The following is a 15,652-nucleotide window of genomic DNA, read 5'->3' as shown; positions in this document are numbered from 1 at the left end:
CTTTTCTCTGGCTTGCCTTGAAGTGTCCAGTAATGAGTTGTGAGATGTCAGTGGGTTTAGAGTGGCTTTGGGCAGTGTGTATATTGAAGCTCAGGGCTATTTTCCTGTGTTGCTGGAGAATTTGCATGGTATGTCTTGCTCTGGAACTTGTTGACCCTTGAGTGATGCTTGGTTTCAGTGTAGGTATGGAGTCGTTTGATGAGCTCCTATTGATTAATGTTCCCTGGAGTCAGGAGTTTTCTGGTGTTCTCAGGATTCGGGCTTAAGCATCTTGCCTCTGGTTTTCAGTCTTATTCTTGGAATAGCCTCTAGACTTCTCTGTATGTCATTTCCAAGGTGGTTCCCTCTGCTTTAGCTTCTGTTTGCTGGCCTCTTCAGTGTCTAATTTCCACCCTGACACTAGGGGGCGGTGGTGGACACTTTTTAAGGCTCACTTGTTCAGTCCTGTTCTGGGAAGGGAGGAATGCTGCAGACAAATATCTCTGGTGTCTGTGGGGTGTGCTCACAGTGTCTCGGCCACACTAGGTTTGCCCCCACCCATGGCACATGTGCTGTCCCAGTCTACATGGCACATGGTCTAAGCTGCTCTGCCGGGAACTTTCCGAGGCCAGTGCTGAGTTGCATGCAATTCCCAGGTCTGAGCAGCTCAGGTTCAGGTACTCGGGTTCTCCACAAAGGTGCAGACATGGTTGGTCCTCAGTTTTGTGCCTTCCCCGGTCCGAGCAGCTCAGGTGACCAGGTGTTTGGCAAGCGCAGTTCCTGCGACTTATCACCTTCCCGGTCCCTCTGGCTCGGTTTTCTGGGTGTAAAGCCTGCGCACCTTCTCAGGTGGATGTTGACCTGTCAGAAACCCATGAAGTCTTGGTTAGCAATGCAGCCTGCCTGCAGTTTGGTATTGGATGTCTCTCTGGGGCCGTGGTTGCCCTTCCAGCTCTGGCTGCCCTCCCCTGCGTGTCTCGGTGGGGGATGGGCTGACCGCAGCTGGCTAGCTCTGCTCAGTCCTTTGTTCTGTGAGTGGGGCTGGTGGAGTCTTAGGTTAGGGCTTTGCGCCTTTTCACGGGGCAGCTATCCCACAGTCTGCTTTGCTATCCCCAGTTAGTTCTCTCACATTGCTCTTGCGTCATTCAGGCCTGGTCCTCTCTCTAAGCAGTTTAGCCGGCTCCTCCTTGCTCAGCCCCCGCTTGCCAATGGCAGATGCGGGCGTCTGTGCTGCTTCTCCACTGGGAGTTACCGTTTGGCGGGTAATCTGTGGGTTTTAATTATTTCTTCCTTTTTCCTCCCGGTTATGTGGCCCTCTGAGGTTCCAAGGCTCGCCACAGACTAGCCAGTGAGAGTGTTTCCTGGTGTTTGGAAACTTCTCTTTTTTTTTTAAGTCTCCCTTCCTGGGACGGAGCTCTGTCCCTACGTCTTTTGTCTCTCTTTATATCTTTTATGTTTTTTCCTACCTCCTTTGGAAGACAATGGGCTTCTTTTCTGGGTGCCTGGTGTCCTCTGCCAGCATTCAGAAGTTGTTTTGTGGAATTTGCTCCGCGTTCAAATGTTCTTTTGATGAATTTGTGGAGGAAAAAGTGGTCTCGCCTTCCTATTCCCCTGCCATTTTGTTCCCTCCTCCATTGGTACCTTGATAGGGATTGCATTGAATCTATAGATTGCTTTGGGTCGTATACTAATTTGCATTTTCACTATATTGATTCTTCCGATCCACGAACATGGTATATTTCTCCATCTCTTTGTGTCATCTTTGATTTGTTTCATCAGTGTTTTATAGTTCTCTATATAAGGTCTTTTGTTTCCTTAGGTTGATTTATTCCTAGGTATTTTATTCTTTTTGTTGCAATGGTGAATGCAATTGTTTCCTTAATTTCTCTTTCAGTTTTCTCATTGTTAGTGTATAGGGATTCAAGGGATTTCTGTTTATTAATTTTATATCCTGCACCTTTACTATATTCATTGATTAGCTCTAGTAATATTATGATGGAGTCTTTAGGGTTTTCTACGTAGAGGATCATGTCACCTGCAAAGAGTTTGAGTTTACTTCTTCTTTTCCAATCTAGATTCCTTTTATTTCTTTTTCTGCTTTGATTGCTGTGGCTAAAACTTCCCAAACTATGTTGAATAGTAGTGATGAGAATGGCCACTCTTGTCTTGTTCCTGACTTTGGGGGAAATGCTTTCAATTTTTCATCATTTAGGATAATGCTTGCTGTGGGTTTATCATATATGGATTTTATTACGTTGAGGTATGTTCCTTTTATTGCTGATTTCTGGAGGGTTTTTACCATAAATGGATGTTGAATTTTGTCTAAGGCTTGCTTGGCATCTATTGAGATAATCATATGGTTTTTATCTTTCGATTTGTTAATGTGGTGTATCACATTGATTGCTTTGCAACTATTGAAGAATCCTTGCATCCCTGGTATAAAGGCCACTTGGTCATAATGTATGATCTTTTAAATGTGTTGTTGGATTCTGCTTGCTAGAATTTTGTTAAGGATTTTTGCATCTATGTTCTTCAATGGTATTTTCCTGTAGTTCTCTTTTTTAACAAGAAAATTTTAATAGACAAGTACTTAGTTAAAATTGACCACTCCAAGATGGCAGATGAATAGGGCGGGGAGACCACTTTCTTCCCCACAGATTAATCAAAAGATCATTTGAATGCAGAACAACTTCCAGAAAACAGCTTCTGAATGCTGGCTGAGGACACCAGGCACCCAGAAAGGCATTCCAATCTCTACAAAAGAAGGTAGGACAAAATATAAAAGACAAAATGGAGACAAAAGATTTACCGACAGAGATCTGTCCTGGTGAGGAATTCGTAAAGTGAGAGAAGTCTGCACATAGTAGGAAACCCTCTCATAGGCACGTCTGTGGGGAGTGTTGGAACCTCAGAGGGCAACATCACCAGGAGGAAACACACACAGTGAATGTGTGCCTAACTGCACCTGCCACCAGAGAAGTGGCCCAAGTACTTGTGTCCAGCACGAGCAAGTTGAGGCTGGGTAGAGGGGTTCAGGCTGCATCATCAGTCCTTAGGGTAACGATCAGGCCTGAATGCCCTGAAGACAACCTGCGGGAGCTAATATGAGACAGCAAACCCAACCATGAGATCTCCAGAGGAAAAAAAAAAAAGAGAGAGAGAGAGAATCCTTTTCTGTGAAGACTCTAATGCCTCACTGTGACCCCCGATGCACTCACAGAATAAAGGATTGAGAGATTACTAAAGCAGAGCAAGCCAGTTGACATATAGGGCCCTCCCTCCCCAGAGACAGAGAGGTAGGCCTGAGACAACCAGAGCTGGAAGGTAAGTGACTGCTTCAATCTTGGCCCCAGAGACCACATGTTACACCAAACTATGAGCACTTTCCCAGTTGCTAACCTCGTCTTCCTGGGTTCCTGGACTTTTGACATCTGCCAGGAGTGTTACAGCCTGATATCATCTCCTCAGAGGAGACACACAGCACACCTGGGAATCTGAGTGGCCTGGACCAGGTAGATGATTAAAATGTATGACCCACCTGGAACAGTGCACTCACCAAACACCTGGTCTCCTGAGCTGCTCAGACCTGGGAAGGGCAAAAAATGCAGAGTCTATCTGGGTCTGTGCCCTTGTGGAGCACCTGAAAACCTGAGTGGCTTAAATCTGGCAAGTGCATGAAACATAGGCCCCACTTGGGACAGTGCCCTTGCAGAGTACCCTGGAGCCTGAGAAGTATAGACTTGGGAAGTACACACCACCTTGGGCTGTGGCAAGCCCAATGTGGTCCATCTACTGTGAGCACTTCCCACACATGCCAGCGCTATTTGTATGTAGTGTCACTCCCTCACCACAAATAACTGAACAAGTGAGCCTAAATAAGTGGACACCTTCGCCCCCATGTGTCAGGGTGGAAATTAAACACTGAAGAGACTTGTGAACAAAGAAAGTAAAAATAAACAAAGAAGGTGGAATTGCTCTGGAAGTTACATGTGCAACAGATTAAAATACTGCCTTTAATATACTGGAGGCATTTAAGGGGCACCTATAGACTTCGAGAACAAGTACAAGCAGGAACAAGGGACTATATGACACTGAACTGACCCCACACTGCCCACAACAGCTCCAGAGAAATTCCTAGATATATTTTTAACATAACACTTTTTTAATTAAAAAAAATAGTTATTACACCTTTAACTTTCATTTCTATAGCCTACTATTACCTTTCCAAAAAAACACATTTTTATAACAAATTCCATATGTTTTTAATGATTGTGATTGATTATGTTTTGTATTTTTATATTGTATTTTTGAGAGTCTAATCTCTATTCTAGGTTTTACCCTTTCCTTTTTGGTATTTGTTATCAATTTTGTACCTTTAAGAATCTAATCTTCACTACCCATTTTCAGTTAAGAATTTGATTACCAACTTGATTGCTCTCTCTCTCTCCTTTTGACTCTCTCTTGTCTCCCCCAGGTCACCTCTATCTCCTCCCTCCCCCTGCTCTCCTCTACACAACTCTGTGAAACTTTCTGGGTGTTCCAGCCTGTGGAGAGCACTTATGGATTAGATTACTGGCTAGATTGCTCTCTCCGCTTGTGGCTCCCCTTTTCTCCTCATGGTCACCTCTATCGCCCTCCTCCCTCCTCTCTTCCCTATATAACTCTGTGAGTGTATCTGGGAGTTCCTGGCTGTGGAGAATTGTTTCACCAATAAACCTAGGGGTTTTATCTTCTATGCTGTATGGATGGAAACGTATTGAGGCTATTGTAAGAGAAGTACCAAAAGCCGAAGGCAGGAAGCTTAACTCCAAAACTTTAGAACATCAGAGAACTTCTGACTACAGAGAACATTAATAGACAAAAGCTCACACAAAAGTCTCTGCACTTAGACAGAATCCAAGCTCCACACAAGAGGCAACAAGATCCAGTGCAAGACACACCATGAAACTCTCCAGTAACACTGAAACAGAAACCTGAACATTAAAAGACAGGATGCTCAAATCCATGGCAAATCCATACACACCCGAAAACACGCTACTGGACACTTCATTGCACTCAAGAGATAATAAATCTAGTTCCACCCATCAGAACACAGACACAAGATCCCCAAACCAGGAAACCTTGAAAAGCCACTACTACAATCCCACCCACACTGAGCAGACTCCACAATTAAACGGGACCACAAACTTCCAGCCTATAAAAAGGGTACCCCAAACACAGCAATCTAAATAAAATGAAAAGGCAGAGAAACATTCAGTACATCAAGGAACATGATAAAAACCCAGTAAACCAAACAAAAAATGAGGAGATAAGGAGTCTACCTAAAGAAGAAATCAAAATAATGATAGTAAAGATGATTCAAAATCTTGAAAACTAAATGGAGTTACAGATAAATCGACTGCAGACAAGGATTGGGATGATGCAAGAAATGTTTAACAGGGACCCAGAAGAAATAAAGAGGCATCAATCAATAAGGTAGTCAGTTCAGTTCAGTCGCTCAGTTGTGTCCGACTCTTTGTGACTCCATGAATCACAGCACGCCAGGCCTCCCTGTTCATCACCAACTCCAGGAGTTCACTCAAACTCATGTCCATCGAGTCAGTGATGCCATCCAGCCATCTCATTCTCTGTTGTCCTTGTTTCCTCCAGCCCCCAATCCCTCCCAGCATCAGAGTCTTTTCCAGTCAGTCAGCTCTTCGCATGAGGTGGCCAAAGTGTTGGAGTTTCAGCTTTAGCATCAGTCCTTCCAATGAACACGCAGGATTGATCTCCTTTAGAATGGACTGGTTGGATCTCCTTGCAGTATAAGGGACTCTCAAGAGTCTTCTCCAACACCACAGTTCAAAAGCATCAATTCTTCAGCGATCAGCTTTCTCCACAGTCCAACTCTCACATCCATGCATGACCACTGGAAAAATCATAGCCTTGACTAGACAGACCTTTGTTGGCAAAGTAATGTCTCTGCTTCTTAACATGCTGTCTAGGTTGGTCATAACTTTTCTTCAGAGAAGCAAGCATCTTTTAAATTCATGGCTGCAGTCACCATCTGTCGTGATATTGGTGCCCAAAAATATAAATTCTATCATTGTTTCCATTGTTTTCCCATCCATTTGCCATGAAGTGATGGAACTGGATGTCATGATCTTAATTTTCTGAATGTTGAGTTTTAAGCTAACTCTCCTCTTTCACTTTCCTCAAGAGACTTTGTTCTTTACATTTTAAAAATATTTTATTTATTTTAATTGGAGGCTAATTTCTTTACATTATTGTATTGGTTTTGTCGTACATTGACATGAATTTGCCCTGGGTGGACATGTATTCCCCATCTTGAACCTCCCTCCCCATCCTGTCCCTCTGGTTCATCCCAGTACACCAGCCCTGAGCATCCTGTATCCTGCATGGAACTGGACTGGCAATTCATTTCACATATGCAAAAGCTTTTAAGTTTCATTAGGTCCCATTCGTTTATTTTTGTTTTTGTTTTCATTACTCTAGGAAATGGGCCAAAGAGTATCCTGCTGTGATTTATCCTTAGATAAATAAGCAGAGTGTACTGCCTATGTTTTCTTCTAAAATCCTTATAAATATAGATCTTTGATGATACTATTTGCTAAGTCCTCTGCGATATTTTATGGAGATTATAATGTTAAATTAAGATCTAGTCTTTCTTAATATTAGGGAAATGAATCTCAGCTAGGGTTATTTCTTTAACACACAAGCAAATATATGGGTCAAAGAATGTTATAAGAGCTCAGAGAACCAAGTGGCAAGGATAGAAATGGCAGGAGAAGGGACATGGAGAGGCTGTATCAAGAAGACAGTCTTTGTTAACTGCTCTGTATGGCTTTCTACTCAGCCTGATCCCACATATCTTGCAAAAAAAAAATAATGCAAACCATGTGCAAATTATTCAGACTGGGTGGCTGAAAGCATTATTCTTTAACTGAGTGAAGGTAGCTGGGAAAATCACACAAAGAAAAGAAAATCCAAGTATTTAAAAAGAATTATATATATATATATATTTAACACCAGATATATTTTGTATTGTGGTATAGCCAATTAGCAATGTTGTAATAGTTTCAGGTTAACAAGAAAGCAAATTGGGATGAGCCTTCACAGGTTTTGCGACAATAATCACTATCAACACTAAAAGGAAAAGACTTCTACGAACATTTTCATTGAATGAATACTAACCATCTTCAGTCTCAAGAGTGTCTTAAATATTTAAGTAACCTTGTGTAAAGCTAATTTGCTTAGTAGCAGAGAGATTCGTAAATCAGCTGTGAACTCAAATCTTGTGTCAGTGAACATGTTCTGTCCCATAAAATTTGCCCATTAGCTTTTTAAAATTTATTTATTTTAATTGAAAGCTGATTAACTTACAGTATTGTGATGTCATCTGTCAAACATCAGTGTGAATTAGTCATAGGCATACATGTGACCTCTCCCTCCTGAAATCCCTCCCACCTCCTTCCCTGAGCCATCTCTCTAGTTTGTTGCAGAACACTGGCTTTGGGTTTCCTGCATCATACATCAAACTCCCACTAGCTATCTATTTTACATATAGTAATGTATATGTTTCAGTGCTATTCTCTCAAATTATCCCACCTTCTCTTTTTCCCATGTGTCTAAAAATCTGTTTTTATGTCTGTACTTGCTTTGCTGCCCTACACAAAGAATAGTGAGCACTATCTTTCTAGATTCCATATCTATGCATTAATATATGATATTTGTCTTTCTCTTTCTGACTTACCTCACTCTGTGTAATAGGCTTTAGGAGCATCCATCTCATTAGAAGTGACTCATGTGTTCCTTTTTGTAGCTGAATAATATTCCAGTGTGTACATGTACAACAACTTCCTTATCCATTCATCTCTTGATGGACATATAGATTGCTTTCATGTCCTAATTGTTGTAACTAGTGCTGAAGTGAACATTGGGGTACATGTGTCATTTACAATTCTGAATTCCTCAGGGTATATGCCCAGTAGTGGGATTGCTGGGTCATTAGGTAGATTTATTACTAGGTTTTTAAGGAATCTCCATACTGTTCTTCATAGTGGTTGTATCAATCTTCCTGATATCAGACTATACTGCAAAGCTACAGTCAATAAAACACTATGAAACAGACACAAAAACAGAAATATAGATCAATGGAACAAGATAGAATGTCTGGAGATAAATCCATGCACCCGTGGACAACTTATATTTCAAAAAGGAGACAAAAAAATATACAATGGTGAAAAGAACGTCTTCAACAAGTGCTGCTGGGAAAACTGATCAATATGGAAATCAGGCTGATTATATCCTTTTCAGCCAAAGATGGAAAAACCCTATACAATAAGCAAAAACAAGATGGGGATTGACTGTGGTTCAGATCAAGAACTATTTATTGCAAAATTCAGACTTAAATTGAAGAAAGCAGGGGAAATCAATAGGCCATTCAGGTATGACCTAAATGAAATCCCTAACAATTATACAGTAGAAGTGACAAACAAATTCAAGGGATTAGATCTGATAGACAGAGTGCCTGAAGAACTACGGATGGAGGCTTGTAACATTGTATAGGAGGCAGTGATCAAAACTGTCAAAGAGAAGAAGAAACTCAAGTGGCAAAATGTTTGTCTGAGGAGGCCTTTCAAACAATTGAGAAAAGAAGAGAAGCAAACGACAATGGAGAAAAGGGAAGATACACCCATCTGAATGCAGAGTTCCAAAGAACAGCAAGGAGAGACAAGTGAACAATGCAAAGAAATAGAGGAAAGCAATATAATGGGAAAGACTAGAGATATCTTCAAAAAATTAGAGATACCAAGGGAAAAAATTCATGCAAAGATGGGCACAATAAAGGACAGAAGCGGAATAGACCTAAAAGGAGCAGAAGAGATGGTAAGAATATACAGAAGAACTATACATAAAAAGGTCTTAATGTCCTGGACATCCATGATGGTTTGATCACTCACCTACAGCCAGACATCTTGAAGTGTGAAGTAAAGTGGGCTTTAGGATGCCTCAATATGACCAAAGCTAGAGGATGTGATAGAATTCCAGCTGAGATATTTCAAATCCTAAAAGATGATGTTAAAGTGCTGCACTCATATGCCAACAATTTGGAAAACTCAGCAGTGGCCACAGGATTGGAATAGGTCAGTTTTCATTCCAGTCCCAAAGAATTGGTTGGATGGCATCACTAACTCAATGGATATGAGTTTGACCACTTGGGGTAATGGCGAAAGACAGGGAAGCCTGGTGTGCTGCAGTCCATGGGGTCACAAAGAGTTCGACATGACTAAGCAGCTGAACTACAACAACTATGTGCAAAATAATAAAGTTAGAATACTTCTGAACATCATACACAAAAATAAACTCAAAATGTTGTTAAAGACCTAAACTGCAAACCTGAAACTATAAAATTCTTAGAGGAAAACATAGGCAGGACACTCTATGACATAAATCACAGCAAGATCCTCTATGATCCACCTCCTAGAGTAATGGAAATAAAAACAAAAATGAACAAATGGAACCTAATTAAAGTTAAAAGCTTTTGGAAAATGAGGAAAATTATAAGTAAGGTGAAACGTCAACCATCAGAATGGGAGAAAAAAAATAGCAATGAAACAATTGACAAAGAATTATTATTCTCCAAAATATACAAGCAGCCCTTGCATCTCAATACCAGAAAAAAGAACAACCCAATCAAAAAGGGGGCAAAAGACCTAAACAGTCTTTTTTCCAAAGAGGACACACAGATGGCTAATAAACACATGAAAAAATGTTCGACATCGTTCATTATTAGAGAAATGCAAATCAAAACTACAATGAGGTATCATCTCACACTGGTCCAAATGTCCATCATCAAAAACTCTACAAAGAATAAACGCTGGATAGGGTTTGGAGAAAAGGGCACCTTCTTACACTGTTGGTGGGAATGCCCATTAGCTTTTACAAAAATGAATTGCATTGTTGGCAAATACTTGATAATCAAAATAAAGAAATGAGTAGTGTATACAGGCAGTATATGAAGAATTATATAGATCTGACTTCTCTTCAGTTTTAAAAGTCAAAGACACGTTTAAAGTCAAATTCTTAACAGTTAACTTCGGTGGTGTTGTTCAGTCAATAAGTTATGTCTGATTCTTTGTGATCTTATAGACTATAGGATGCCAGACTGCCCTGTCCTTCACTATCTCTCAGAATTTGCTCAGATTTATGTCCATTGAGCCATTGATCATATCTAACCATCTCATCTTTTATCACCCTCTTCTCCTTTGACCTTCAATCTTTCCGAGCATTGGGGTCTTTTCCAATGAGTTGGCTCTTTAAATCAGGTAGACAAAACACTGAAGCTTCAGTTTCAGCATCAGTCCTTCCAATGAATACTCAGGGTTGATTTCCTTTAGGACTAAGTAGTTTGATCTCCTTGCAGTTCAAGGGACTCTCAAGATTTTTCTCCAGCACAACTTGAAAACATCAATTCTTTAGCACTCAGCCTCCTTTATGGTCCAACTCTCACATCCATACATGACTACTGGAAAAGCCATAGCTTTGACTATATATGGACTTTTGTTAGCAAAATGATGTCTCTCTCTTTTAATATGTTGTCTTGGATTGTCACATATTTTCTTCCAAGGAGCAAGAATGCTTTAATTTCATGGCTACAGTCACCATCTGTGATTTTGGAGCCCAAGGAAATATATCATTGCTTCCACTTCTACCCCTTCTATTTGCCATGAAGTGATTGGGCTGGATGCCATGATCTTAGTATTTTGAGAGTTTAGTTTTAAGCCAATTTTTTCACTCTCCTCTTTCACCTGCATCAAAAGACTCTTTATTTCCTGTTCACTTTCTCCCATTAGAGTAGCATCATCTGCATATCTGAGGTTGTTGATATTTCTTCTGGCAGTCTTGATTCTGGCTTGTGGTTCATCCAGCCTGGCATTTCACATGATGTTCTCTGCATATAAGTTAAATAAGGAGGGTGGCAATATACAATCCTGTCCTACTTCCTTTCCCAGTTTTGAAACATTCAGTTGTTCCATGTCCAGTTATAACTGTTCCTTCTTGACACACATACATGTTTCTCAGGAGACAGGTAAAGTTGTCTATTATTCACATATCTTTAAGAATTTTCAACAAGTTTTTCGATCCACACAGTCTTTAGCATAGTCAATGAAGCAGAAGTAGTTTTGTTTTTTTTTTCTGGAAATCTTTTGCCTTTGCCATGATACAAGGAATATTAGCAATTTGATCTCTGATTCGTCTGCTTCTTTGAAATCCAATTTGTACATCTGGAAGTTCTCAAGTCACACACACACTGCTGAAACCTAGCTTGAAGGATTTGATAAAAATTTTGCTAACATGTTAAATGTCCACAGTTGTAATGCAGTTTGAAAATTCTTTGCCCTTCTTTGGGACTGGAATGAAAGCTGACCTTTCCCAGTCCTGTGGCCACTGCCAAGTTTTCAAAATTTGCTGATGTATTATAAGTAGCACTTTATCAGCATCACCTTCTAGGATCTGAAATAGCTCAGCTGGAATTCCATCATCTCTGTTATCTTTGTTTACAGCAATGCTTCCTAAGGCCCACTTGTAATCACACTCTAGGGCGTCTGGTTATAGGTGAGTGACAAAGCTATCATGGTTATCTGCATCATTTAGAATTTTATCTTTCTGTATATTCTTGCCATCTCTTCTTAATCTGATCCTTACCATTTCTGTCTTTTATCATGTTCATCCTTGCATGAAATATTCCACTGTTATCTCCAATTTTCTAGAAGAAATCTCTAGTATTTCTCTTTCTGTTGTTTTCCTCAATTTCTTTGCATTGTTCAGTTAAGAAGGTCTTTTTTTCTTTTTTTAATCTCCCTTGACTCTCTGGAACTCTGCATTCAGTTGGGTATATCTTTCCTTTTCTCTCTTGCCTTTCACTTCTCTTTTTTACTCAGCTATTTGTAAAGCCTCCTCAACAACTAGTTTGACTTCTTGCTTTTCTATTAATTTGGTATGATTTTGGTCACTGCCTCATGTATAATGTTATGAATATCTGTCCATAGTTCTTCAGGCACTTTGTCTACCAGATCTAATCCCTCGTATCAGTTCATCATCTCCACTGTATAATCATAAGGGATTTGATTTACGTCATACCTGAATCATCAAGTGGTTTTCCCTACTTCAATTTAAGCCTGAGTTTTGCAATAGGGAGCTCATGATCTGAGTAACAGTCCAGGCTCCAGGTCTTCTTTTTATTCTTTCTGCTGACTGTATACAGCTTCTCCTTCTTTGGCTGCAAAGAATGCAATCAATCTTATTTTGGTATTACTTATCAAGTGATGTCCATATGTAGAGTCATATATTCTGTTATTGGAGAAGGGTGTTTTCTATGACTAGCATGTTTTCTTGACAAAACTCTATTAGCCTTTGCCCTGCTTCATATTGTACCCCAAGGCCAAACTTGCCTGTTACTCCAGGTATCTTTTGACTTTTGTGCTTTGGCATTCCAATCATCTATGATGAAAAGGAGGGCTTCCCTGGTAACTCAGCTGGTAAAGAACCTGCCTGAAATGCAGGATAACCCTGTTCAATTCTGGGTCAGAAAGATCCCCTGGAGAAGAGATAAGCTACCCACTCCAATATTCTTGGGCTTCCCAGGTGGAAAAGATGGTTAAAAAAAATGCTTGTAATGCAAGAGATTTGGGTTTGATCCCGAGGTTGGGAAAATCCCCTGGAGAAGGGAACTGCAGCCCACTCCAGTATTCTTGCTCGGGGAATTGCCTGGACAGAGCAGTCTGGCAGGCTACAGTCTATAGAGTTGCATAGAGTCAGACACGACTGAAGCAACTTAGCACTCCCTATAAAGTCTTGTAGGTCTTCATAAACCAGTCAACTTCAGCTTCTTCATCAACAGTGGTTTGGGCATAGACTTGGATTATTGTGGTGTTGAATGGTTTGCTTTGGAAGTAAACTGTGTTGTTTTTTATATTGCACCCAAGTTTTGCATTTCGGATTTGTTTTTAGACTATGAGAGTGATTCCATTTCTTCTAAGGGATTCTTGCCAAAAGTGGTAGATATAATGATTATCTGAATTAAATTCACCATTCCCATACATTTTAGTTCACTGATTCCTTAGTATTGCATAAAAACCTGGAATGTTAGGTCAATGAATCAAGGTAGATAGGATGTTGTCAAGTGGTACATGGCAAGAAAAGGGTACAAATGGGTAAAATTTTTCGAACTTGTTTTGAACAGTTAACCATTGGATGAAAAAGGCAAGAAGAATAATTTCAGGGGCAAAAATAGCAAAAAGAATAGTGAAGAAAATATGGCAAGAATTAGAGTTTTAAGTTAAACCAGAATTTTAAAAAATTAACTTCAAGAAAGAAATTACATTTGCAAGGTCTAGCATGGTCCACCATAATAGAAATAGTTCCTGTTTAAGTATCACTATAAGCCTCAGCAGCATCAGCAAAAGATAAAGTAATATCTACCTCTGAAGATGTAAGATTTAAAAATTTAGTAACTCCTTTGTTAAATGAAGGCCATTAGTAATTCTTAGTGTAACCAGATTGAGAAATTTTAGAAATACTTGGCTATATGAATACTGTTCAAGTGTTGAGTCATTTACTTATTTGTTCCAATATTTTTCAAAACTTGATCTGAATCAATGGCTGGCTATGAAATCTAGTGATAAGACAATATAATCTTGTATGAAACTTTCAATCGCAAACACAGTATATCAAATGAATGAATATCAAGAAAGAAGAAAAAGGTTCTTCAGTCCAGATATCCAACTTTATCATCAGGACTACATAGTGGAGCATCAAAGAATAGAAAGATGGGACTTATTCAACCAAGACGGTCAAGCTGATAATACCTTTCTCTTTATAATGGACTGCATACTTTGTTCCAAGTCATGTGGTCTGGAAACTGGACCTTGGTCACATCATTTTGTTATACAATGCTCAGTATGGAGATTATTTCCTGATTTTCATGGTTATGCCCTAAAAGATGCTCAGGAATTTCTTTGTGAGCTTTTGAATAAAATACAACATGAACTAGAGATAACTGATAGCAGGTTACCATCACTTATCTCAACTTCTCAAAGTAAACTTATCAAACAGTTTCTGAATGTTGTGAGTAACTATTTATATATATATATACAGCTTCTTAGTCAAAGTTAAATGGCTTGCATGTGGCAACAAATTGAATAACATAGAACCTTTCTGGAACTTGTTACTGTAATTTCAAGAAAGATACCAATGCAGTGGAAAATATTACTTCCCAGCTGCCCCATGTCCAAAAGGGTGTGGCTGCGCGGGTGCAGGAGGGCCGAGAGGAGCTACTCCACGTTCAAGGTCAGGAGGGGCGGCCTTGAGGAGATACCCCTCATCCAAGGTAAAGTACAGCGGCTGCACTTTGCTGGAGCGGCTGTGAAGAGATTTTCCACGACCAAGGTAAGAGAAACCCAAATAAGACGGTAGGTATTGCGAGGGGGCATCAGAGGGCAGACACACTGAAAGCATAATCACAGGAAACTAGTTGATCTGATCACATGGACCACAGCCGAATGTGGTCCACTGGAGAATGGAATTGCAAACCGCTTCAGTATACTTGCCTTGAGAACCCCATGAACAGTATCAAAGGGCAAAATGATAGTATACTGAATGCGGAATTCCCCAGGTCGGTAGGTGCCCAGTATACTCCTGGAGATCAGTGGAGAAATAACTCTAGAAGGAATGAAGGGATGGAGCAAAAGCAAAACCAATACCCAGTTGTGGATGTGACCAGTGATAGAAGCTAGGTCCGGTGCTGTAAAGAGCAATATTGCATAGGAACCTGGAATGTTAGGTTCATGAATCAAGGCAAATTGGAAGTGGTCAAACAGGAGATGGCAAGTGTGAACACAGACATTCTAGGAATCAGTGAATTAAAATGGACTGGAATGGGTGAATTTAACTCAGATAACCATTATATCCACTACTGTGGGCAGGAAAACATTAGAAGAAATGGAGTAGCCACCATGGTCAACAGAAGAGTCCGAAATTCAGTACTTGGATGCAATCTTAAAAACGACAAAATGATTTCTGTTCGTTTCCAAGGCAAACAATTCAATATTACAGTAATTCAGGCCTATGTCCCAACCAGTAACGCTGAAGAAGCCAAAGTTGAACGGTTTTATGAAGACCTACAAGACCTTTTAGAACTAACACCCCAAAAAGATGTCCTTTTCATTATAGGGGACTGGAATGCAAAAGTAGGAAGTTAAGAAACACCTGCAGTAACAGGAAAATTTGGCCTTAGAGCACGGAATGAAGCAGGGCAAAGCCTAATAGAGTTTTGTCAAGAGAATGCACTGGTCATAGCAAACACTCTCTTCCAACAACACAAGAGAAGACTCTACACATGGACATCACCAGATGGTCAACACCGAAACCAGATTGATTATATTCTTTGCAGCCAAAGATGTAGAAGCTCTATACAGTTAGCAAAAACAAGACCAGGAACTGACTGTGGCTCAGATCATGAACTCCTTATTGCCAAATTCAGAATTAAATTGAAGAAAGTAGGGAAAACCACTAGACCATTCAGGTATGACCTAAATCAAATCCCTTATGGTTATACAGTGGAAGTGAGGAATAGATTTAAGGGACTAGACCTGATTGATAGAGTGCCTGA

At 40.1% G+C, this 15,652-nt stretch overlaps 1 pseudogene; it reads left to right on the top strand.

Moving 5' to 3' along the window:
• The first annotated feature begins 8,814 nt into the window (after positions 1–8,814).
• LOC129563938 (ubiquitin carboxyl-terminal hydrolase 44-like) overlaps positions 8,815–15,652 on the top strand; it is a 71,372-nt pseudogene continuing 64,534 nt past the window's right edge.

Source organism: Moschus berezovskii, chromosome X, assembly GCF_049115385.1.
Source record: "Moschus berezovskii isolate FMDL1 chromosome X, NW_MosBer_1.0, whole genome shotgun sequence".
In the NCBI taxonomy this organism is placed as follows: Eukaryota; Metazoa; Chordata; class Mammalia; order Artiodactyla; family Moschidae; genus Moschus; species Moschus berezovskii.
This window is presented reverse-complemented; position numbering and strand designations above follow the sequence as displayed.